This window comes from Gopherus flavomarginatus, chromosome 9 (assembly GCF_025201925.1).
Source record: "Gopherus flavomarginatus isolate rGopFla2 chromosome 9, rGopFla2.mat.asm, whole genome shotgun sequence".
NCBI classification, from domain to species: Eukaryota; Metazoa; Chordata; order Testudines; family Testudinidae; genus Gopherus; species Gopherus flavomarginatus.
Window position 1 is genome coordinate 84,201,292 of NC_066625.1, and position 26,326 is coordinate 84,227,617.

General features: G+C 39.9%; 1 protein-coding gene across 6 annotated transcripts in view; it reads left to right on the plus strand.

Annotated features, from left to right (window-relative positions):
• Positions 1 to 26,326, plus strand: part of MEF2A (myocyte enhancer factor 2A) — a 141,751-nt gene that overhangs the window by 54,085 nt on the left and 61,340 nt on the right. The window lies entirely within an intron of this gene.

Below are 26,326 nucleotides of genomic sequence, written 5' to 3' on the forward strand. Positions count from 1 at the left end.
GGCAAAGTGTAAAGCAGTAAACGGCTGTTTAAAGTATGTTAAGTAAAATATTTTTGACAGAGCATTTTAAAAACAGTGGCCATAAAACATGATTTGCTATTTTTCATTTATTCTATATTTCTCATTTATAGCTAATTCCTCATTTGGTGGTGAAAAGAATGACTGTTTCCACAGTTATCCAATAATGTAACTATTTACTAACAAATATTTGTTTGCTTCTGTGTTAATAGTTAAAGCACAACTACTATGAGAACTCATCAATTCCCACTTTCTGGTTGAATGTCTAAACTAAATAGTAATAGAAACTATGGATTCTCCTTTCAGTTGTAGCCTTTCTATAGTGTGGCTGAATTCTTATAAAAGCTATCAAATCTTTCCTTGATATTAATGGGCCAAGTTCTGTACAGCTTCACTTGTAACTGCACTACTTTCAAAAGACTGCACAAGTGTAACTGAGCAGAATTTGGTCTGTTGTCTTATCTGTTGCACAACTATGAGTTTTATTATTGAATTGTCTTAAACCTATTTTTATGGCAAAATGTATTGATAAATTATTTAATTTGCATTAAAATTATTTTTGTACTCTTTTTAGCCTTTCAGTATTTTTCCTGTTATGTTCAAAAAGAGAGGATAAAAACAATCAGAATGTCAAGGAACCTGGTCCCCTTGTTTGTTCACAATATGAAAAATATAAAGGTTCTCAGCATTCCATTACTGTAGGTTTATGGTAGTCTTAGTATTACTGTACCTTTTTAAAGAAATTTTTCTTACATTTTAAATAACTCATTTTTATTATTTTTCTCTGCAAACTTTCTATAGCATTAATCTTTTAAAATAGCATTATATATTTAAAATGTCTAATGAGAAGAAAAGATCCTCAAACAATGAAAACAAATTAGGTAAAAATATTGAATCAGTGTCCTTGGAAACAATATATTGACAAACATAAATGTTACAATTTAAATAAAATTGGGTCTCATTCATTGTTTGAGGAAGTAATGGTTAAATGTGTGTAATAAATTTGTAAGTGAAGTTGCATAGTGTTATCCTGTAACACATGGTAACAGCATTTCCCTCTGTCCCCCTATGGTGGCTAGACCATACATGGAGACTTGATTTGGCTGCTACCTCCAAGCTAATGGACTCAGTCTATTAGGTCAAGCACTAAAGGCTCATGCTTTTAGAGTCAAGAGGCGCTGGATTCAGTCCCTTTAGGGTTTTGTTATAAGAGGTTCAAGCTTTTAAAAAAGGAGTGAGGATCCCAAACACTGCTGCACAATGACCATTAGCTACCAGCAGACCTGATGAGATTTGATCTATGCTTCATTTGAAATTTGAAGCTCCAATGTTCTAGCCAAACTTTATGCATTATTCACCTACTGGAGACAGTTTTGGAATGCTGATTAATATAGATAATTTGGCTCCATTGACTGACTCTGTTGTAAACCCACAAGATTATTAAGAAGTTAGTCCAAACAGAATTCATAGTAGCAGAAAATCAGGGCGTAAATAAGCTCTTCATATTTTCTTTTCAGAAAAATTTGAAAAATTTCGGGAGACAGTCTTATATATCAGTTGGTCAGCAAGGGAAATAGATCAGCCTACCAGACTTATATGATGAACTTTATAATTCATTGATACTGACAATGCAAACCGTATTGACTAGGCTTGAGGAAACAGTTATTACACCTTTAGGTTAACACAAGTAAAGTATGCACGCAGTCAATATAATTACAAGCAGGGGGAAGAAAATGTAACCTTCAGTTCTGTTGTTGCAGATAACATACAGGGAGCATCTTATTGTTTCTGGATCTGTGCTACAGACCATTAGTGCCTTTTCGATAGTTCTATTGTATGTAGTTCTTAGATTATCAGAGCTAGATTAGTTAATTCTTTAGGGACTTTTCCGTGTCCTCTATACACAACACTACCGTACATGAAACGCAGCCCTCAGCCTCTTTAGATCAGCCCTCTGGACTCTGAATCTCTCTAAAATGATATCTTCTGAACCTTTCCTGGATGCACTTTTAGCAAAATTAAAAGAAACCGAGTTGAGGGGTCATCTTGCAAATGTATATCCTTTCAAGAGTTTTCCACCCCTAGAACTGCATGCATCCTTATGCAGTTTTCACAGTTATATCCATCTCTATTTCCTGTTGCTCACACAAGTATCTAGTAATTGTTTCCTCCCGTCTGGCCAGTAAAACTGATATTATCCATATTGATGGATTATCGAGATCATCAGAGGTAGGTAAAGTAGGCTGACCTCTTTCCCTAGAGATCCATTCCAGATTAAAATATAGATTAAAAAAGTTATATTATATAGCTAATATTCACTTCTGTTATGAAAAGTCTCTCAGGACAGTGTAGAATTTTATGCTCAGTTCACAGGGAAAACACTGGTGGAGGGGGAACGCCTGACTTTTTAAAATCGGCTTGTGCTGCATTCTCAACATGGGATCTGAGACGCATTGAATTCATCCCCTAAAATTACTGTGCAGCTCTTTTGGGTGTTGGTACTTAGACAATTAACAGATAATTTTTCAGGTGAGGGAAGGGTGGGATAGTTTTGCCTGCCAACATACAAATAATTGCTCAACTTCAGCTTCTTCTGCTCCTTGATTTGGATGAGACTTGTTCCTGGAGGGCTGTAAAAAATACTCAGGATATACAGAAATAAATATCCTTCTTGTTATATTTCAGAGGCCTCTTTTTGTATTCCAGTTACTGTATCTAGGTATTGGTACCATGCTCACTAACATAATGTTTGAGTAAATTCTCATGGAACTGAGTGGGAGCTCTGTGGACATGTAATTGTGGTATAAATCCACAAGGTTAAACTTTAAATAAAAGGATGAGCCTCTTCTATCTTAATTTTTAATGTATAAAATGTGTAATTGAGGGAAAGTTCATATAATCTTAAATGCCTTTTTATTTTTATGATTTTCAGATGCATCCTGGTGTTCTAACATAGTTTTTTTTTCTTATGCCATTAACTTACTGCTTCATCATCTTTTCCCCCTAAAAAATACAGAATATATTTCACAGAAGGTTGTTAGCCATTCCAAGGCAGTTCAGATATTAGCAGCTCCAGGTGGGAGATCCTGGGGAATTTTATTACCGTAGCACCATGGACCAGGATCCTGTTATGTTAGGCACTGTAGAAACACAGAGAAAAAAAAGACAGTCCATGCCCTAAGAGTTCAGTCTTTCACCAACATCTCCCATTCCCAAATGACCTTTATGCCACCTCATTCATCGCTGCCCCTGCTATTGTGCAGTAATCTTGTGGTAATGAGTTCCATGGTTTAATCCTGCATATAGCATGCATTGAAACAACATTTTTTCAGCTTTATATTTATTGCCTTTAAATTTAATTGGGTATCATCTTGTTCTTGTATTGTGAGCGTTATTAGGATTGCTCAACTGATCATTTGTAGGGCAACTTAGTAACCAGCCACTGTTGAGTGCAAAGGAACAGTAAACAGTACATCCTTTTAATCAGAAACCAAAACCTATCCTTGAGGAGCTGAAGTTTGAAGGCAGCTCTTGAACTTTTGTCACAGAAATGGTATATTATGCTTCTAAATATGGTTATGTTCCTTTTCATTATGAAAACAATAGTCTAAGCACTTTTAAGAAACCTGTTACATCTGTGAAAGAATCATATTGTTGTTTGCGTTTTGTCTGATCAAGAAGATTACCAGACTAGATATGGACCATAGTGAAAATTATTTGTTCTCTTCTATCTTGTCCAAAAAAAATATTCACAAATGCCATTGTTTTATTTTTGATGTTGCTGGCCTGATTGAAAAAGACAAAAGCCACAATTTCATGGTTTAAACCTTCGCTATCTGTAACTCATATGTTCTGCAGTAACTTGCACAACTGAAGTAAAAATATATAGTTCCTTGCAATAACAAAACAGTATTGTAGGTTAGGGACAAAGTGAAAGCCTTAATTCTGAGTTTTCTTATCTTAAATCTGCCACTTTGTCACTGTAATTTATCTTTAATTTAATTTTCTACAAACAATTGATATGCTATTGCAATATTAAATTAGTGTTTGAACTGAAGATGAAATGTTTGCTAATTTAGTTTAACAAAGGAGAGATGAACTACAGTCAGGAATCTGGTTAGCTACCGAAGTATCCAAAATCCTTTAGTCCAATGTTTCCCAAACTTGGGATGCCGCTTGTGTAGGGAAAGCCCCTGGCGGGCCGGGCCAGTTTGTTTACTTGCCTATAGCAGCTCCCACTGGCCACGGTTCACTGCACCAGGCCAATGGGGGTCACTGGAGGTAGTGGCCAGTACATCCCTCGGCCCGTGCCACTTCCTGCAGCTCCCTAAACAAGCGGTGTCCCAAGTTCGGGAAACGCTACTTTAGTCCAATGGATTTGAAAGCTATTTCTCTCCCTAGTAAAACAGGTGAAAAGAGAACAACTGTCACCTGTTTGGCTACTCTCTGATACTGGCAAATACACTCCAAATATCTTTCTTTACAGTGATTTTTTCAGTATTTGATGCCTAGAAATTTATTATTGGCTATGATTGATTTTTTGTATAAAAGGCAGTTCACAAAAAAAGTAGTGTTTTTTGGAGATAAGCTCTAGTGATTATGGGAATGTTTTGTTTTTTTTCAAAAGCCTCTAAGGGAATGTCTACACAGTGCACTAATGTGGTCTTCTTGGGTGTCATTTCTGAAGCACACTAACATGCTGCTCATTACTTGGTCTTTTGTAGATTCTGCTGGTGTGCACTAAAAGTTCCATAGCACACTTTACTCTAGTTCTGTGCAGTAGAGCAGTGTTTCTCAAAGCCAGTCCACCGCTTGTTCAGGGAAAGCCCCTGGCGGCTGGGCTGGGTTGTTTACCTGCCACGTCCACAGGTGCGGCCGATCATGGCTCCCACTGGCCGTGGTTCACCGCTCCAGGCCAATGGGGGCTGTGGGAAGTGTTGCGGGCCGAGGGATGTGCTGGCTGCCCTTCCTGCAGCCCCCATTGACTTGGAGCGGCGAACCGTGGCCAGTGGGAGCCGTGATCAGCTGAACCTGTGGACATGGCAGGTAAACACACCAGCCCGGCCCGCCAGGGGCTTTCCCTGAACAAGCGATGGACTGGCTTTGAGGACCACTGCAGTAGAGAACCTTTAGCGCCCACCAGCAAGTACACTACACTAACCAAGTAATACATATCACCTCAGTACACTTTAGAAATCTAATCCTGGTAGAGTGCATTATCTCACTTTGTACAAGCCTTATGTCTCAATTTCAAAAGTGACATAGAGGCTTAGGAGGCTAAGTCCCATGGACTTTGGCTCCTCAGAGTTAGAGACGAGGTGGGTGAGGTAATATTTTTTATTGGACCAAGTTCTGTGTAAGCTCAGAAGTTTGTCTCTCTCACCAACGGAAGTTGGTTCAGTAAAAGATATTACCTCACTCCCATGTCTCTAATAATATGGGACCAACACAGTTAACACAAATGCACCTATGGATTGTCACTTTTGAAATTGGAGCTTAGGCTTCTACATCACTTGTGTGCTTTTGAAAATTCTACAGTAATTGACCTAACCTGTTGTGGAATATGTATGCGTAATTCATTGCTTTGAAGTCACCGTAGTAATGTTTTTCACGGCCAAAGGGTACTAGTACTCTGTTAGCTATTTTACAGGCTACTGATCTGAAATCTGATCTTTTTTGAAATGCAGTGTCTAAATGGTTAGTTCATACTTCTGCTTTAGTATCAAATCGCAAACTCCAGTTCTTCATGCTCCTCCAAATTCAAGAGGTGAAACTACCCTTATATCCTGCAAGGCTTATCACCTTTTGTTTATACTGTGGTGTCACGAAAGATATGAAATTATGTTGACTTCCAAGCATTTTGAGGTGATGTACAGTCATTTCAAAGAACAACATGAACTGAACAGTGTGGTTCTCCTAACTGTCCCTTCATCAGAAGCAGATTGTAACTAAAATCTTTCTCAAACTGAATACTGAGATGGTTATTTAAGAAGAACTGGGAAACATTTCATATGAGTTTAATATAAAAGAATATAATTTAATATAAATCAATTCTATTTTATACATATTAAATTGCAATTGCATATACACAATTACATTATGTTCTGCAATTAATTGTATATTAATATATAAATAAAACTAAGATAACACTTGACAAATTCACTTGTCTACTTGAGTTTGGTGAATAAGGAATCATGAATCATATTTGCTGTGGCTTAGAATCACCTCGGGATCAGCCTTATCCACTTGCATTGTTGGTATGTAATGCAGTTCAATCTCAGCTTTGGGGGAGGGAGCCAACCAGTCCAACACCAACTTGCTTTTCAGCCTTGTATGTACTCATAACCAGTAAGAAAATCTTCTGTCTAGTGATCTGTTGAATGATTTGCTTAAAATAGGCTAAAAAACAAAATATTTGAAAGGCACTTTCTCCTCCTCTTACAATTGCAAACACTTGAGTTCAGGACTTGGAAGAACTATTACTCACAGCAAACTAAAATTAAGCAGAGCGCATCTTCTTGCGCTACCGGAGGGTTATACATAAAATAATTGGAAGAAAACCACTGATTTCTGAACTGAGAACTAGGAATTTTTGTTAAATAGCTGGGCATAGATCCCTATGCCATTCCCTAGTGCTCATGGCTAAAGCTAAGTTTTTATCATGGATATTTTTAATAAAAGTCATGGACAGGTCACGGGCAAAAAAGAAAAATACACGGATGCTGTGACCTGTCCATGACTTTTAATAAAAGTATCCCTGACAAAATGAGGATCTATGGGTCCCCATACCACCTGAAGCGGGGCAGCTGTGCAGGGGCTAGGAGTTGCCTGCAGCAGCTGGGGACTGCGGGATATCCCTGCCACCTGCAGCTCCAGGATCCTCCACTACCCATGGGGGGCTGGGAGCTGGGGGGTCCCCCTCCCACCGCTGGGAGCTGGGGGGGGGTTCTCTGTTGCTTGCAGCGGCTTTGGGGGTTCCCCTTCTGCCTGTAGCCTTGGAGCTCCGGGGGCCTTCAGAGGTGCTGGTGGTGCCCTGCAGCTCCTGCCCCTGTGCATGGCAGGGAACCCTGCAGCTTCTGACCACCACAGACTGAAGTCACAGAGGTCACTAAAAGTCATGGATTCTGTGACTTCTGCAACCTCTGTGACTAAATCATAGCCTTACTCATGGCAAATTGCCATGGCTCACCTGTTTTTGTCCTTTCTCTTGCTCTCTGTATTTTCATCTGCCCTTTTTTCTTCATCTTTCTCTTCTCTCATTGCTGTTTTTTTTTCACTTCCCTTCTCTTTAGTCTCTGACAATGTGCTATCCCCAAAGTCTTGACCTCTCTACTAGCTCTTTCCCATGGCTTTCTCTCCCCATTTATCTTCCCCTTCCCTCTGAGTCTCTCTTTTCCCTTTCCCTCTCTTTCCCTTCCCTGCTCAGTGGAGTTCTGCTGATAGGAACAGATTAACTGGTGTGTCTAGACTAGGGGTCAGCAACCTATGGCATGCGTGCTAAAGATGGCATGCAATCCAATTTTTAATGGCACATTGCGGCCGCCACTGGCCCCGCTCAGCCCACTGCTGAACCCCGGAAGCGGGCTGATGGGGGCCGATGGACGGGACCCTGGCAGGCAGCAGTGTGCCATCAAAAATTCTGCCTGTCCCAGCCTGTTTTTCTCCTGCCTGGCCCCCACTCTCTCTGGTGGTGGCAGGGGGCAGAAGCAAGCTTGGTCCTGCCAGCTGCTGCTATAGGGCAGGCTCCGCTGGCAGCCAAGCTTCTCCCTCTCCCAAATTTCCCCCAGTGTGCTGTGTCGTGCCATGCCTCCTCTCTCTCTGCTGCCAATGGCCCTTGCGAGGGAGGAGAGAAGAGGAGCCCCAGCGCCCTTGCTGCTCAGACAGGGAAGGAGGTGGAGAAGAGGCAGGAGCGGGGCCTTGGGGAAGGGGTGTATGGAATCAGGGTGTATCCCTCCAGCCCCCTGCCTTGAACCGCTCAGGGCAGGGGGTTGGGAGTGCCCCCCTGATCCTAGCCCACACCCCAGCCCCTTGCACTCCCCCCAAGATCCCAGCCTTGACTCTGGCACCCCCCACACATACCCGGCCCCCTACACACCATTCCCTCACTCCTGCACCCACTTCACACACCTCCAGCTCTCTGCCCTGACTCCTGCACCCTCCTCTCACACACCTTGTCCTGAGTCTTGCACCCCCCCCACATCCCCATCCTAAGCACCAAACGGGAGCTCCTGCACCCCCCTCTACATTCCCACCTGCACCCCTCGCACCAAGTGGGAGCTGCCCAGGTAAGTGCTCCACAGCCAACCCTGAGCCCCCTCCCTCATTCTAGCTCCTGGCCAGACCCTGCACTCCAACCTCCAGCCTGCTACTGCACCCCCACCCTCAGCTCAGTGCAGAGAGAGAGGAAGAGAACGGGCCAGAACCAGGGAGAAGGTAAGTACCCACTGTATGTGAGCAGGGCCATGACCCCAGACCGGCAGTGGGCTGAGCGGGGCCAGCAGCTGGGACCCTGGCTGGCAGGAGCCAGCAGCCGGAACCCCGCTCAGCCTGTAGCTGGTCTGGGGTCCCGGCCCCGCTCAGTCCGCTGCTGGTCCGAGGTTCTGGCTGCCGGCCCCTTGTCAGCTGGGGTTCTTGCCACAGGCCCCGCTCAGCCCGCTGCCAGCCTAGGTGAACGGAACTCGAGGCTGGCAGCGGGCTGAGCAGGCTGGCGGTGTAAGATCAGCATTTCAATTTAATTTTAAGTGAAGCTTCTTAAACATGTTTAAAACCTTGTTTACTTGTTTACAACAGTAGTTTAGTTCTATAATATATAGACTTATAGAGAGAGAGACCTTCTAAAAAAAACATTAAAATGTATTACCGGCACGTGGAACCTTAAATTAAAGTGAATAAATTAAGACTAGGTACAGCACTTCTGAAAGGTTGCCGACCCCTGGTCTAGACTGTGACAACAGATACTCAGTGGGCAACAGCTAAAAGAGTAAGAATAGAAGACAGGAGGCTTGAAAGTAGTCACTGACTTCTCTCTGCGCAGGGCTATGAAGTGCTGCCTCTGTAGTGATGGGCATATAGCAGTTTCCTGTTTCATGGGAGCCAATCATTGACTGGCTAAGGAAAAGAAAAGTTCTGGGAACATAGTTTCCCATTATTAGTTGTTGGTTTGCTCCCAGTGTTGCAAATGGAATGACACTGGTGATCACCTGTAGCTACAACTACCGTACCTCCAACCACCTGGAGCTGTTCCATGCTGAAGCTGCCCAGGGTGAAACCATTGGCTTGCACTAAAAAATATTCTTCTGCTTAGTGGTCTCACTTGAATGGTATTACAACTGAGTTGTACATCTTCTATTAATTTGTGCGTGGCTTTTGCCACTACCACATATGGGAAAAGGGAAAGTAAGCTTTGTTTCATTATCCAGTCTCCAGCCTTGGAATACTTATGGCTTCATCTAAAGGGAAAAAAATCTTTATATAAAAGCATATGATGTTAATATTGTTTTCTAGTCTCATAAAAAGAAAAAGGAATACCTTCTGTGGAATCCCACAAATTCTTTTTTCATACAGTTTCCCTTGTGGCTAAGCTCTTCATTAGCCTAATTAAAAACGCAGGTACAGTATTTGTTTAGGTTTTGGGACGTCTAGATAAACTTTAATCTTTGCTCCATCGCCAGTGCTTAGTCCCATGTCGTCTTTCCTTGTTTTCTTCTTCTTTACTCTGAAGTATACACTAGACCTGTTTATCTTGGACATTTTGCATGGATGTTGAATAACTGAAAAAGTACAACAATCTCTATCACAAAAATGTATATCTACATTCATTGGTATAGTTTAATTCAGGGGTTGACAACCTTTGGCACACGGCTTGCCAGGGTAAGCACTCTGGCGGGCCAGGACAGTTTGTTTACCTTCTGCGCCTGCAGGTTCAGCCGATCGCAGCTCCCACTGACGGTGGTTCACCGTCCCAGGCCAATGGGGGCGGTGGGAAGCGGCACAGGCCAAGAGAATTACTGGCTGCTGCTTCCTGCCGCCCCCATTGGCCTGGAGCAGCGAACTGTGGCCAGTGGGAGTCGCGATCGGCTGAACCTGCAGATGCGGTAGGTAAACAAACCGGCCCGACCCGCAGTTGCTTATACTGGAGAGACGCGTGCCAAAGGTTGCCAACCCCTGGTTTAATGTATACAATGTTGTTATACTAGAATAATGATCACAGGACCATTGTTTCCTGGTTTGAAATAAATCAAAGTGACCTTGATGTTTGTGTAAATTATTTTAGCTCTTATGTAATGGGAAATTTTCCTGTGATGATTTTGCATTGCATTAATGATTTTTTGATAGAAATAATACATGGATGCAGACCTACTATCTTGTGGATTGTCATTGCTGTTGCTGAAAGGGAAAAAAGTAGCTATATCTTACTGTTATGCTAACTGAAAGCAAGCTGATGTGCACATACATGCAATTTCCTAAAATAGTGCAAACAAGCCACTGCTCTGAATCTAGTATTTAGTGTGCAGAAAGAGAAATATACATTTTATGTTGAGTCACACTTTGATTATGAAGAACTGTGAGTATCTATTCTCTTATGATGAAAAACAGCATGTGCACTAAAAGATACTTGTTTGTAAGGTCATAGCTTTTGAATGCAGTATGCAGGTCTCACTCGCACATGCAAAGCCTGCAGCATAAACAAGCAGATGTACCTCCACAGCTAGATGAAGAGTGTGCCTGAGGACAAGTGTAACACTGTAGAGAAGAGAGGAGTTGGTATGGAAACACTAAGGTTACATGCCAAAAGCTAGGGAAGAAGCTAGGTGTAGTGTTCCTGTTTTTACGAGCCTCTTTTTGTTTTGTTTTTGTTACGATTTTTGTCCCTGGATACAGGTAACACACTCACTGAAATTAAGTTCTTTACCTTTTTATGTGATGATAGTATGCTTTTGCCATGTTTTGAGGGTACTTGAAGGAATTCCATAGTCTTTTTGCATTTGGGTGAAGTAGATGGAAAAACTCTGAAGAGTTAGTTCATGGCAAGCTAGGGTGTGAATCTGCCCCACACTGCCTGCTGTGGACTGACTCTGTGGACCAAGCTCTGAAGTGCATTAATAGTTCATTAGTGCACTTTGGTCTAGTCCGCTTTGAAACAGGAGTAGACACAAGTGCATTAATGATCCATTAATGTGTTGTCAGGATCCATGGGGAGAGTTAATCTGCAGCAGGCTAGTGTGGGGCAGATTCACTCCTCTGCTTGCTGTGAACTAAATATTTGTGTAGACAAATATTTAAAAGCCCTACATTTTCAAAAATAATGTAATCTCTGGCAAAAAAAAAAATAATAATCAGAAAATAGGAAAGACCTTGAGTATACTAGTTCTGTTTCCTTTCCAGTGTTGGATTGTTCCCTCTTTTGAATACTTACTGGTTATGTCCAGTCTTGTTTTGTGCATGCCAAGCAGTAGGCTTTCTATCATATCTATTCAGAGATGCTACATGAGGTGAGAGATAAATGAAACAAGGAGTCAGAGAACAAGTGATAGCTCATGTCAACTGCTGTAATCTGCATAAAAGATAAGGCTTGAACCAGCCAATTAAATGTTTCAGAAGAGAAGCCTCACAATATTTCAAAAAGAAGGCCAAAGAGTCCATTTTTACTCATTTTTTGAATAGTATGAAAATGCAGCTTCAATCAGAAATGAAAAGAAAACTAATGCCTGAAAGGGGAGCCCTCTTTTCATATTCTTCGTATTTGTAAACTCCTTTCTTTAGTTGCAAGTTTCTTCCAGGGTGCACTATAGCTGTGATGAATTCCTACATATATATACTCATAATGGAATTCATGTCATGCAGTAAGTTGTAGCATCTTCTTTGTACATAGTGGCCAAATTCTTTGATGATTTATAGCCCATTGATTTCACTGAGATTCTATGGGTTGGGAATCAGTTCACGTTTTCTGTTACCCTCCTGATTTACTCATAGCTGTTAAATAGCCATAAAACTAATAAATTCAGTCGTGTTGATGAATTTTATCGGTTGAAATTTATTTTTCTCTGAAAGTAGATCTTCGTGCATGCTGCCAAAGTTGGACAAGAGTGTATTTTTAAATAGCTTTACAAGCTGAGTGTCATTTTTTTAGTTCACTAACATAGTTGGTATCTCTGCAATGAAATGATTTGCACAGTAGGTGCATATTATGTATGTAGGTAGGGAGTTCTTGGCTTTGTATTTAAAGCATATTTTGTTATATAAAAGACTATTGTTTATAATTTAGTCCTATAAGGAATGTCAGTAGCTTCCTTTTTTGATGGCTGATTTATGGTGCGTAGTTTATGCACAGATTACAAGGAGGGAGAAAAATTGTTCTCATTAACCCCTGAGGATAGGACAAGAAGCAGTGGCCTCAAACTGAAGCAAGGGAGGTTTAGTCTGGACATTAGGAAAAGCCTCCTAACTGTCAAGGTGTTAAGCACTGGAATAAATTGCCTAAGCTGCTTGTGGAATCTTCATCATCGGAGATTTTTTATGAGTAGGTTAGACAATGACCTGTCAGGGATGGTCTAGATCAGTGTTTCCCAAACTTGGGACGCCGCTTGTGTAGGGAAAGCCCCTGGCAGGCCAGTTTGTTTACCTGCCCCATCCACAGGTCCGGCCGACCGTGGCTCCCACTGACCGCGGTTTGCTGCTCCAGGCCAATGGGAGCTGCTGGAAGTGGCGTGGGCTGAGGGATGTATTGTCCGCTGCTTCCAGCAGCCCCTCGTTGGCCTGGAGTAGCGAACCACGGCCAGTAGGAGCCGTGATCGGCTGGACTGTGGACGCGGCCAATCAACAAACTGGCCTGGCCTGCCAGGGGCTTTCCCTACACAAGCAGCATCCCAAGTTTAGGAAACATTGGTCTAGATAATACTTAATCCTGCCTTGAATGCAGGAGGCTGACTTCAAGGCCTCTCAGGGCACCTTCCAGTCCTATGATTCTAAGTGCTTTCTATTCTGGGATTGCACCATGGCTACTCAATCCAGATTCCTTTTAGTATTATGATGTGTATCTTCCTTGAACATGTCATGTAGTCCTATCCAACATTGTTATTCCCCCAAGCTCTGACATATTAGTTCTTAAAAACACTAGCATAAAACAGAATGGCTGAAAAATGCGAGTGACAGGAGGCTGAGCAGTCTGGGAGAAAGAGAAAGGGAGAAAAAAATCCCAGGTAGGGAGGAAGTAATATAAGTGAAGGGGAGAAAAACAGATGTTACAGAAACATTCCCTCTTTTGTAAATCATGGTCAAGAAGTGGGTTTTTTTTTTTTTGGTTTTTTTTTGGGAGGTGGGGGGATGCAGGTACCAAGAAGTGGCAGCAGCAGTGGGAAAGTCCATATCACCTGTCTATAGATACCAAAACTATGCTGTTGGCCCCTATTTTTTGTCATTGCTGGAACACTGTGTGCCACTGAACAAATTCCTGAAATACAGTGTGTAAATATTTCAGGTTACATTTCTACAGTTGCAGACTCTTTGTACTATCAAGCAAACTTAATTTCCGTGTTGATCTGACACAGTGCTTTGGAGAACATCAGACAAATAAAACATAGAATATTATGTGTAGTGTTGTAGAAATTATATTTGACTAATGCAGCGGTTCTCAAACTGTGGGTCGGGACCCCAAAATGGGTCAGGACCCATTTTAATGGGGTTGCCAAGGCTGGCTTAAACTTTCTGGGGTCCAGGGCTGAAGCCTAAGCCCCACCGCCGTGGGCTAAAGCCTGAGGGCTTCATCCTGTCAGGGGCTAAAGTCCTTGGACTTCAGCGTCTTCCCCCCAGCCCCATGGCTTTGCCCCTCCAGGTCATGTAGTAATTTTTGTCGTCAGAAGGGTGTTGCAATGCAATTAAGTTTGAGAACCCCTGAACTAATGTATCTGTTTGGCACAGAAGTTGTTCAAGAATAGTTTTGAGTCTTTAAAATAATGGTAAAACAGTTTGCAATCTGAGACCTTAAATTTATTTCCTTTTTGAACACTTTTCCCATTGGTTATACCAGTAAATCTGATCATGTAAGTTAGTCTATAGTATAGCTAAGACAAAGTGGATGAGGTAATACTACCAGTAAGTAATACTATCTCATCCACATTGTCTCTTAATCTCCTGGGACCAACATGGCTACAACAACATTGCAAACAATTAAATAGCTGTACAGTTTAGAATGCTAAATTATTGCAATTTATTTAGCAAATTACTATTCAAAAGATTTATATTGTAGGTCTACACTACAGACCCATTGGTATAACTACATCGCTCAGTAGTGTGAAAAGTTCACACCCCTACGTGATGTAGTTATACCAACCTAACCACTGGTGTAGACCGTGCTGTGTTGGTAGGAGAGCCTCTCCCAGTGATATAGCTAAACCTCTCACAGAGTTGGATTAACTAGGCCAACAGGAGAAGCCCTCCCATTTGCATAAGAGCATCTTTACTTAAGCGCTACAGTGGCGCAGCTGTACCGATGCGGTGTTTTAAGTGTAGTGCCTTCAGATTTGTCATAGTTTTCTCATACATAGAAAATCCACAGAATTGAAAAATGACGGTTGGGGTTGACTCCAGTCTATATAGGACCACAGAAACAGCTCATTGATCAAAATTCTTGGTGCGAACACAGCTCTGCTTACAAAAGTTAGGTAACTGCATCACAACTCCAGTCTTCTGCCTCAGTCTGCTTAGTTTATTAACAAGAAGATTGAGAGGTGGCTTTATTACTATGTACAAGTACTTTCATAGAGAGGAAAACACTCAGTACTGAAGGGCTTCTTAATCGAGTGGAAAAAGGTGTAATAAGAACCAATGGCTGGAAGCTGAAGCCTGACAAATTCAAATGAGAAATAAGGCTCAATTTTTTAAAAGTGAGAGTGCTTAAAATATTGGGACAAACTTCCAAGGGACGTGATTGATTTTCCATCTCTTGACATATTCAAATCAAGACCGGATGCCTTTCTGGAAGATAGAGTATGATCAAACACAAGTTATTTGACCCAAACAGGGATAAATTGTTGAAATTTAATGACTTGTGGTGTACAGGAAATCATATCGGATGTTCTAATGGTCTTCTGGCCTTAAACTCTGCAATCCATGGAGACTGTTAATCCTATTTTGAGTCAGATGCAGTATGCAAAGACCACACTGTTGAAAACTTTTTCTGATTGTGGATGCCATTATCTGTCACTTTTGCCTATTCACTTCAGATATTGCCGGCCATCAGTGAACAAGTCTCATTGTCAGCAAACAAAGATTAAAAATGATAAATGAACCGGCGGTCCAACCAACTGGGATTATTAACATAAAATCCCATCTCTAGTTCATTCCTGGCATTCCATTAGACCACTCGTATGGTTTACTGCAGCGAGGTTGAAGAGTAAAGTCCAGACCTGGAAATAAACATTGTCTTTCACACCGTTGACTGCTTGTGAAAATAGTATCAGTCCTGATCATTCTTTAAAAATAGAAGTAAGTAAAAAGGGTTAGTCTAAGAATAACTGTAGCTTTTGAAGATACTAATAAAGCAAGCAAAAATTAACAAAAAATGGCCTTTCATACAAATTTAACTTGTTCCAGTAGCTTAATTTAGTAGCTTCAACCCTATGTTAACAGTATTTATTGTTCTGATTTGATTTCAGCATTAACATATTGTACTAGTCTATTAAAGCAAACAATGATTGTGATTGCTTAAAGACTTCTTAAAAAAGACTCAATATTACAGTGCTGACTTTATGATACAATCATAATGGAAAGGAATCTGACAGAATGGAACAGAGGAATAACGTCGTCTTAATAGATATTGCTGGCTCAGTTCCAACATTGTGTAGCCATCTGGGTAGCTAAATGTATTTTTACACTCAGTTATAGGTTGTCCTAAACGGAACTACTTGGTAATATTGGATGTATGCATAATATTGGGGGAAAAATGACTACATCAAATCATTATTTTTGCAGAATATAAAAGTAATTTTCAAGAGGTGTATAATAATCATATATTGGTTTGTTACCTTTTTTAATGTTAAGACTACTACTGTCTTAAGTGAATAACTGCTGAAGAATAATCCAAAGGAAAAATTACAGAATTCGATACAATTTTGGGGTATGAAAGAAAAATGAAAATGTTGAGAAGGAAACTTTGCAAAAACTTTTGCATCAAATTGTAGAAAACATAATTATGTAACGGAGATTAAAATATTAATATAATTTTGATACAATCAGAATTCTTACTTTTTATGCACCCTTCTGAGACAGTATAGTGTCAATAGTTATCAGAAGCAAGAATGAAGTGACAAACACTTAATGAATCTATGGGTATGTTGCCCTGGAAGCATGAGAGAAGCCCAGTCTGTCCTGATTCACTAAAGAATTATGTAAAAGTAGTTTTGTGTGCAAGATGAATTTTTTTTTTTAGATTGAACAGATCCACTTTGGTGCAGATATTTGCAATATATGTTGGCAATTATGGACCAGCTGTCGATAATTGGTATGCCAAGAGAAGTTTACCTGGAATGAGACAAAACCAGACCAAATCAAAGAGGGCTTTAGAACGTAATTCAGTGGGAAGTAGCTTGTACATTCAGTACTCTCCCAACTGATTTTTGTTTGGTTTAAATTTTATTGTTTTCCAGTGATGTCTATTGCAATAAAATCACGAAACATTTTTTCCCATATGACGTTAGAGTGGGGGAATAGTTTCAAAGAAATGTGAAAATATTTTCACAGTGACAAAACTTAAAAATATTTTGGAAAAAGAGAAACAACATCTCTCTTGTGTGTTTGTGAATTGGTTTGTCTTACATTTACAAATATCCAGAGCCTGACAGACAGTTAATTCATGATGTTCTTAAATATGAACTATAGTCTTTTATTAACTTTCAAATCTTCCCATACAATCACGTTGTATTTATCCACTTTAAAAGTAAAACATGGAGATAGCATGTTCATTTTCTGTTGGCATTGCGCAAATTGTTTCTTTTGGCATTGTGATGACTAAGTAACATTGACATGTGTTTTAAAAATGATACAGATCATTTGTGATTTTAGGAAAGCTGACACTGTAGAAAAAGTTTCTTTGTTGCCAGTTAGATAATGTCATTTTGTATTACCTGATGTCTGATTTCTGGAGAATTGCCAGAAGTAGAATAGATTAAAAAAATAACAGCTCTAGGCTGATGAAAAATGCAGCACTCTCTTTTCATGTTGTAGTTTCATGTTTGGACAAATCACATTTTAATTTATTTGCTTCCAGATAATCTGAAGCTGCAGTTTCTGCTTGTCCTAACCAGCATCTGGACTAATGTTTGTAGAGATAACAAAGATAGAGTAACTGCACCTTTGACATGAAGCTAATTTTTGTCTTCAATTTAAAGAATTTTCACATTTACTTGGCTTTAAAGGAATGAAGATGCTTTTTCTTAAAGTTCATGCACATTTTGACTGCTTTTGAGGGCATGTCTGTGTGCCTAGACAGATATTCATTCCACTTCTTCTGTTTTAAAATACTATTTCTAATTTAAAAGCAAAAAATAGAAATGTCAAGTTTGTCTTTGAATTGTATCCTCCTCTTCAGGATGAGGAATATTATATATGACTGCTGGAGAGAGAATTAACAGCATCTACCGCTAAGTCATTTAGAATCCGTAGATAGAATAAGTTCTGCAGTTCGCTGCTCCAGGCGAATAGGAGCTGCGGGAAGCGGCTTAGGCAGAGGGACATCCTGGCCACCGCTTCCAGCAGCTCCCATGGGCCTGGAGCAGCAAACCGCGGCCAGTGGGAGCTGCGATCAGCTGGACCTGCGCATGCGGCTGGTAAACAAACCGGCCCGGCCAGTCAGGGGCTTTCCCTACACAAGCAGCATCCCAAATTTGGGAAACACTGCTCTAAATATAATTGTAAAAGAGATAAGTGAGTCAGTGATTGTGGACTGTCAATTTAAAGATTTTTTGCTTATGCTTTTTGTTGTTCCACAAACACTATCCTATATTGTTAGCATTTGTATTCTGATCTACAACATTCTAAACTGTGTCTGTATTTAATTCAGTGGAAAGCTATACATACAGATAAAACACCTTGGAAGATGATAGTACATGGTCATCCCAAAATACTTAAACAGAGGCACTGTCTATTCAAGACACACAAAACAAGTTGAAGTTGAGCCATTGATAAAAGAGAGTCAGGTGCCAATACTAATTTATAACCAGTTTTTATATTTTAAAAAGCCATGTACTATGTAAAGAATCCTAAAATGCAGTGAAAATATATATGGACTCAAGAGTTCGGAAATATTAAAATGCTCTTCAAAATTTAATATGCTGTGTGTCTCGATGGGTTTAGATGAAAACACAAAACAAGTTTATTAACTACAATAAGATTAAGTGATTATAAGTGATAGCAAACAGATCAAAGCATATTACCTAGTAAATAAAGAAAATGCAAACTAAACTTAACATACTAGAGGGATAGGATTTGAATTAATAATCTCTCACTTTGATACAAGCAGGCTTTCAGATTCTAAAGGCACAAGTCGCACTTGGTTTGCAGCTTGGGCTCCTCACCCTTGTTCCAAGTCCTTTTTTTTTCAGAGCTTCTCTTAGGTGTTCTGTTGTGGGAGAGTGAAGAACAACAGATGAGGTCACTCCCTGCCTTGTATAGCTTTAGTATATGGTGGGAACCACAGGTACCCAAAATGGAGTTCAGAGTCCTGTGGGCTGGTCACATGCTCTTGCAGAGTCACAGCAGCCATTATCCATAGGCTGTCTGGAGTGTTCTCAAGAAGGTTCACCAGGTCAGGGGATAAGCTTCTCCTAAGGCCTATTGTTTTCCCTAATGGTGCATTACCCTGAATGGGCTCTTCACAACCAGCTATTTAGACTAGAAGCATCTTGCCTAGTGGGTGTCAGATGCATAGTCAATATTCATAACTTCAAATACAAAAAATATATGCATGCAAATAGGATAATAATATTCAGCAAATCATAACTTTTCCAGTGATACCTAACATGACCCTTCTTGTACAAAATGCATCATAATTATGCAGCAAAGAGTCCTGTGGCACCTTATAGATTAACAGATGCATCCAGCGAAGTGGGTATTCACCCACGAAAGCTCATGCTCCAATACGTTATTAGTCTGTAAGGTGCCACACGACTCTTTGCAGCTTTTACAGATGCAGACTAACGTGGCTATCCCTCTGATACTTGACATTATGCCATAATCATATCATCATCATACCACTATGAAGAATATGGGGTGCAGTGTCACAATGGGTATTATAAATTTTGATGAGGATTAGATACAATAATTAATTAGAGCATATCTATAACAAAACTGAATCTAGCTTACGTTATCCCTGGTTTCCTAAGTCTAGCTTCCATGGCATCTCTTGCTGGTAGTCAGTCTGCCTGGCAGAGCACTACTAATGGTAAGATTACCCACAGCTGAGTTCAGATTTCAACACTGTTCTTTCCTTCTCTGTCCTCCTGTGATACTAGTGAGATTCAGATGCTAGTGAGATAAAAGAGCACTAGATGGTGCATTCAGTACAGGACTGTTGTGACAATAGGGTCTATAACCAGGGCTCCATGTCTGTCATGAAAGTCAAGGATGTCACGGATCCTATGACTTTCTGTGACCTCCATGACTTCCACAGAAGCCAGTGTGGCTGACCTCAGGGCCACCCAAGCAGCTGTCCTCGGGGGACAGCTGCACCAGCCACTGCTGGGGCTAGCACTGGGGACTGCCTGAGCAGTGGTCCTAGGGGCATTAAGAGCAGCCGCAGCTTGGTGGCTGGAGCAGTGGGAAGAGGGCGGCTCCAGCAATGGCTGAAACAGCCACTGCTTGATGACCCCTGGCCACTGGTGCTGCTGGCCACCAGGCCCCCCTCTTGAGCAGTAGCCCCCCAGGGCAGCAGCTCCCCTCAGGGTCCACCCCAGCAGCGTGCTCCCCCAGGGCTCCCAGAGCAATGGCCACCCAGCTAAGATTTAGTCAGGGGTATTTATAGTACAAGTCATGGACAGGTCACGGGCCATGAATCATAAGCGCTGACTCTGTGGGTGCTCCAGTCCTGGAGCACCCACAGAAATTTAGCGGGTGCTTAGCACCCACTGGCAGCCAGTTCCCTCCCCCCAGTGCTTCCTGCCCAGTGGCAGCCTCACCGATCATCTCCTCCCCCTTCCTCCCACCACAGTCAGCTGTTTCACAGAGTGCAGGAGGCTCTGGAAGGAGTGGGGGTGGGGCATGCTCAAGAGAGGGGGCAGAACTGGGTGGGGGCAGGAAGAAGCAGGATGAGGGTGGTGGCTTGGGGGATGGGGTTAGGTGGCAGCAGGGCCTGAGGTGGACTGGGAGTGTTGAGCGTCTCCTGGGCATGGAGGAAGCTGGTGTCTATGCAGGCAATTTTTGTTTATTGCCTGTGACCTGTCCATGACTTTTATTAAAAATACGCATGACGAAATCATAGCCTTACCTATAACTTTTGGCTGTTAATGAATGTTTGTTTATGAAAAGTAGGTCAAGTTATTTTTAATGAAGAGTGCTATAAACTGGAAAAAAAAAAAAAAAAAAAGGAATTAGTCCAAACAAAAAGGCATACTGTTATAACTCGAGGAAGGTTTTGAGATCATGTTTGGTAAACAGGAAAATGTGGGTCTGGAAATTAATGAACCAAATTGATGTGTCAGAAATTAAGCCTAGTTAGTGGCCAAAATAATGAGGGGAGGGGCTGTTCTACCCACTACAATCTTTTTGGGTCCTTAAAGGAGGACTTTTTTGGAGGGGGGGAATAACAGATGGAGGTTACTTAAGCAAGCATCACCATCATGGCTGCCACCCCCACCATCTCCTTGGACCCTGAACTTTTGTTGTCATAATCCTGCAAAATATTCTGACCAGAACAGGCCAGAGAGAGGGGGATCCAGATAACATCACCATCTCTACCAGGTCCAGCTGAATCATAAACACCACCTGGGATAAAATGGAATCAGATTTTAATGGCAGCAACAACAGCAGCTGCAATCCATTTTAACCAACTTCTTTTCTTTTCCCAAAAAATACAGTTATTGCCATCTTCAATACTAGCTAAGAGACTGTCAGACAGAGGGGTTTTCCTTCTAAAAATTCTCTCTAGCTGTGGAGAAGGGGAACAAGAGATGTTAAAATGAAAACTTTATTTAATACTTTACGTTTCAAGTATTTAACTGTTATCCTTCTTTATCTTTAATAAACGGGGGAAAGGATTTTTAATGGTGTGTTTGCCATGGTACTAAGCAGGCTGAGGTCTCTATGTACAAAACCCTAGACCTTGGTTAACACTGTTTTGACCCTTGTCATCAATGTAACAGGACCAATCTTTCTGAACATTTTTCTGAATACAAATGATACTCTCTTTTTCCTCAAATAATTTGCTGACTATTTAGTTTCGGTTCCCATCCCTACCTTAAGTATTTATTGCTTGATGTATACCTGGCAGATTTCCAGAGGTCTGGTCCAGATATGAAAATTTTGAATATTTGAGACCTGAACAGACAGCATTTTTTTAAAGTATACCAAATTCCATGCTGGTGTGGGGCAAGTCCCTGTTAAATGGAACACTAAGGGATAGTTTACTCCACAAGGGGAAATCACTATCTGCAAGGAACATTCTGCAATTATTAATTTTAAATTACCTTTAATTATTATAGCTTCAAATTATTGGCTCATGCTAGCCTCGTAGATGACATAGCATTTTCATGAAGATCACATTAAACTTATAACCATATTAGCTAGTAAAGATGTGAGCTATTTATACCTTTTTAAATCTGAAGAATGTTTTAAAATCTAATTACAAAAACATTTAAACACCCTTCATTTGCACTGTACTGCACTCTCCTTTACAATGTACTGTAAGTAAACTTAATTGTAATAATGCAGAATATTGAACATTCATAACAGCCAGAGCAAAATCTGTTTCCATTATTGCTAGAGGATTTTATTTTTAAGATGACAGTTGCGTCATGAATACTCTTACCACTTGCATATTTGACTAAAGAAAATTCCTGCTATCGTGGTACGAATTAAATTTTATATATCATTTCATCATAATTTAACTTTCCAGTGTGAAAAGTCTACTTGATATTACTTGCTTTTAGATCCAAATTTGAATAATCTTTTTAAGTGTGTTAATCACTTAGTTCTGAGTAGATGGAAAGCAAATCACAAACTGCAGTATTTGAGAAAAAGATTAAATTAAAATTGGCATTGTAACAGATGTTTTTTTACTGATCCAACTAAGTTATTGTTTAACATTTCAGATTACATTGTTTTGTCATGTACTTGACATACTCTTGATTACTTGATCAAGGGTTTCCTCAGTGAGTTATGTACAGTTCCTTTCAGGATGCATAAATAATTTGCTTAAATGTGTACATTTTAATAATCGTTTAGGTTGAAAATGATAGATCAGGATAAAACTAGTTTTCTTTTCTCTAATGAAAGAATTGAATTGAATTAGATTAATTTTCTTGTACATTTTTGTGTTAGGATATCACCTGGCTTATTGGATGTATGACTGAACATCTTAAAGGAAGATTTGTTATTTCTGCAACTTCTCAACTGAGGGTTTAATATTTTGAGCCCAGACTTTACTTAGACAATGGCCTATAAACAGCATGGTGTAGTGTGGAACTCATGATCCTTGTCCATGGCTGTTGTAGCTGACAAAAGTGGAATCCACTTGTATTTAAAAGCAAATGATATATATTAAAAATAAGTAGACCATAGTATTCTATTTATCTGGTATTTCTCAAAAATGCTGAATTGAAACATGCTTTTAAAAACTGACCCATTAAACCCAGACTTTTTTTATTGTTCATAAATGAAGATGCCATTTTAAAGTGGAATAGACAATCATTCAAAGTAGCCCAGGTTATGTGGATTCCGCTCTTACTGCACATGCATCCAAGATTGGATTCTTTTGGCCAGTAGTGTCATTTGAGGGGTCACACCTGCATCCTGAATGTTGTATCCCTTCCATACCCTGGGGGCTAGAAATGGCAAAGTGAGCCCAACCATTCCTCAGTTCTATAATCAATGCAGAATTCCAGAGAAGCAGGACTCTGTAGTAGTGGAAAGAGAAAGTGGGGCCTGGAATCCATGTGAATAGTACATCTTGAAGAACCACAGTAGCTGTCTTCTTTCTACTGACCTTTTTAGGGAGCCTTTGGCCACCTTATGTACTCAAGATGTGCTGTTAACTCAACTCTCTCACGGCCCAGTCTCAATATTCACACCCAGTTTATCTTAGATTTTCACCACAGTTGAGACCCCCAAAGTTTTCTTATCTGTGGCTGCAATGTTTTCAGATAATGTATTAGTTATTTTCAATAAAAGCTATACAGCTAATTTTATACAAAAAAACTGAATGGCTCTAGAGCAGTGCAAGTTGCCATATTGACAAATTGTGGAATGTGATATAGCTGCAAAAGATATCAATACAGTTTTTGACCTCCTATTCAGAAATCTACTATCCTATAGCAGGGAGTTAATAGCCCCCCTCTATTAGGGCTTTGGTGCAACCACACTTGGAACATTTCTGTCAGTTGCAGGCATGTCATTATCAGAGACTAGAAAACTGGTGAACATTCAGAAAAGTTACTAAAATGGTTAAAGGGTTGCATAGCTTAACTAATGAGTGAAGGGAAAAAGAACTATATTACTAATTGAATGACAAACCGGGGTTGTAAATCTGCAAATATATGCTGCATATAAACATCAGTGACTTCAAGGAATTACTTGAGATAGCAAATGAGTATGAAACTAGGAATAATGGACTGAAATGAAGCGATAATTTTTAGGCTAACCATTAAATTTAAAAAAACCCCAACCTTCTGACAGTGATATGGAAGTCTTCCAAGAGAAGTGAAGAAAGTCACATTGCTTGGAATGCTGGAAACTAGACCTGATGAAACACTAATATATTTACAATTAGAAAACAATCTTGAATTAGCTACATGTCTTAGTATGTCTTTTTCCATCACTAGTAGGGTGAGCAGATGTCCCAATTTTATAGGGATAGTCCTGATTTTTGAGTCTTTCTCCTATTACCCTCCCACTCCCGTCTTGATTTTTCACATTTGCTGTCTGGTCATCCTAATCACTAGTTTCTATGATTCAGTAATTCTTCTACCCATTGAGTGATTACAGACCCAGCAATAGTGGTGCAAGCTTCTAGGCACCATCCTGAAACATGCCTCAACTCTATTCTCCCCTCCTTCCCCCCGGGTCCATTTCTGGAGGTAGAAGTGTAGTTCAGTTTCCATGCATAGACTTACGCAAAAGGGGCCAATTGTGTGGTAATTGTGATATGGACAACTGTTTCTATACATGAACAGTCTGCTTACCAGCAGTCCTCTTTGTGTTGTGATCTGAGCCTAGTTCATAATACTGATCTTCGTAAAATAATTTTCAGCATGCATGGTGTGCATTGGCATCCTTTTTTTATGCACTTTGAGATAAGGTGAAAGCTTCCACTTAATCATCAAAAGCCTTGTATAGATACACCATTAATCCTATTAATGTTTACTTAAAGGAATATCTTTAAATATTCCTTGTTTAGCATTCCTTGTTTAGTTGTCATTTGGTTCTAATATAGGCAATGCTATTGAATTTCTGAATGCAATATGAAACTTTGTCAGTTTTATATGCCACCCTTCATACTTTTTTCGCAGGTGGAAATTGTGCCATTAATCCCCAGAATAACTGGTTGCGATGTCATCTTTAAATTATTACGAATAATATCTAAGAAGTAGAATAGATACATACCAGTGGACAAAAGTACCTTGCATGTGTCGTTTTTCTTTTAGCTATATTAAATCAGATCTTTTTTCTTGGCCCACCATTCTTGCAGAATTCAATAACGTAATTACTATATATGGGAGTTTGAATTTATTCATAATGACAGGCTGTTAATATATGAATTATCAATTACATTTATCATCCAAGACTATTGATAAATTTCAATTTAAGAATTTTAACCAACATTGTCATATTTACCAATTAATCTCTAATAGGAAGAAATTTTAGTTTAGGAGGAAAATTTCCTGTTTTTTTTTCCCTCTACCCGCTAAAGTTCACAATATTTTGATGGCGTTTAAAAGATTCTGCTCTTGTTGTCTTGATTATTTACAGTTCAAATCTTGGCAAGTATGACCTTGTAGCTAAGTTTTTATATCCAGTAATGCATCATTTTAAAGCTCATTATTCCAAGTGTTAATTGCAGAAGATCTATTTCAGGCATTGAAATAGTGCACTTGTCAGATATTAGAAGCTATAGCACCTTGTTTAATGAATTTCAATGAGAGTTGAGCCAGACCTGCCTGTTACTTGGTTGCTGCTAAAAGAAGCTTGTATGAACTGTGGCTGTTTCATTGATAGATACTGGTTCAGCCTTATTAGAAGAATAGGAAGATAGTTTATTTAACTTGTTAATCATTAGCTTAACATGGTATTGTGAAACCTAGTGGAAAAACCAAAGTGTCTGCATTGTAGATTGAATTTTATTTAAAATGTACAAGGGGGCTTTACTTAGAAAAGACTTAGATTGTTTAAACAAATTATGTTTCTGAAAAGTTTATGCTGTTGCTTGACATATTTCAACAATATGTTGCCTCTTTGTAATAGTTTTCATCTGGGGACTCTCCAAGTGCTTTACGAAGCTCAGTATTATCTCCATTTTATTGTCAGGAAGGTTGAACCAGAGAGGTTGTTCCCAATTTGGCCAGTGACTCGTTAGCCATAGAAATAAGGTTTAGCTATGAAAAAAAATTTAGTATTGAGATTTTTGTCTGGTAATTTGAGACTCGTGTGTATCTCTAAAAACAAAAACCAAAAAAAAACCCAACCCCACAACCCTGAGTTTTAATGAGACTCTCTTCTTTCAGATCTTTTTAGTGAATTTCACTTCTTTATTAGTAGCAATTGACTAGTAGCTATTGGATGTCTAATAATGTAGTGAATGTCAGTGAAAATGAGGTAGGATCAGAGGCTAAAATAGGGAAAGAACAAGATAAAAATTACTTAGACAAGCTAGATATCTTCAAGTCATCTGGGCCTGATGAAATACATCCTAGAATACTCAAGGATCTGACTGGGGAACTATCTGAGCCATTAGCGATTATCTTCAAAAAGTCATGGAAGACAGGAGAGATTCCAGAGCACTGGAAATAAATATAGTATCAATCTATAAAAAGGGAAATAAGGACAACCCAAGGAATTACAGATCAGTCAGCTTAACTTCAGTACCCAGAAAGATGATGGAGCAAAT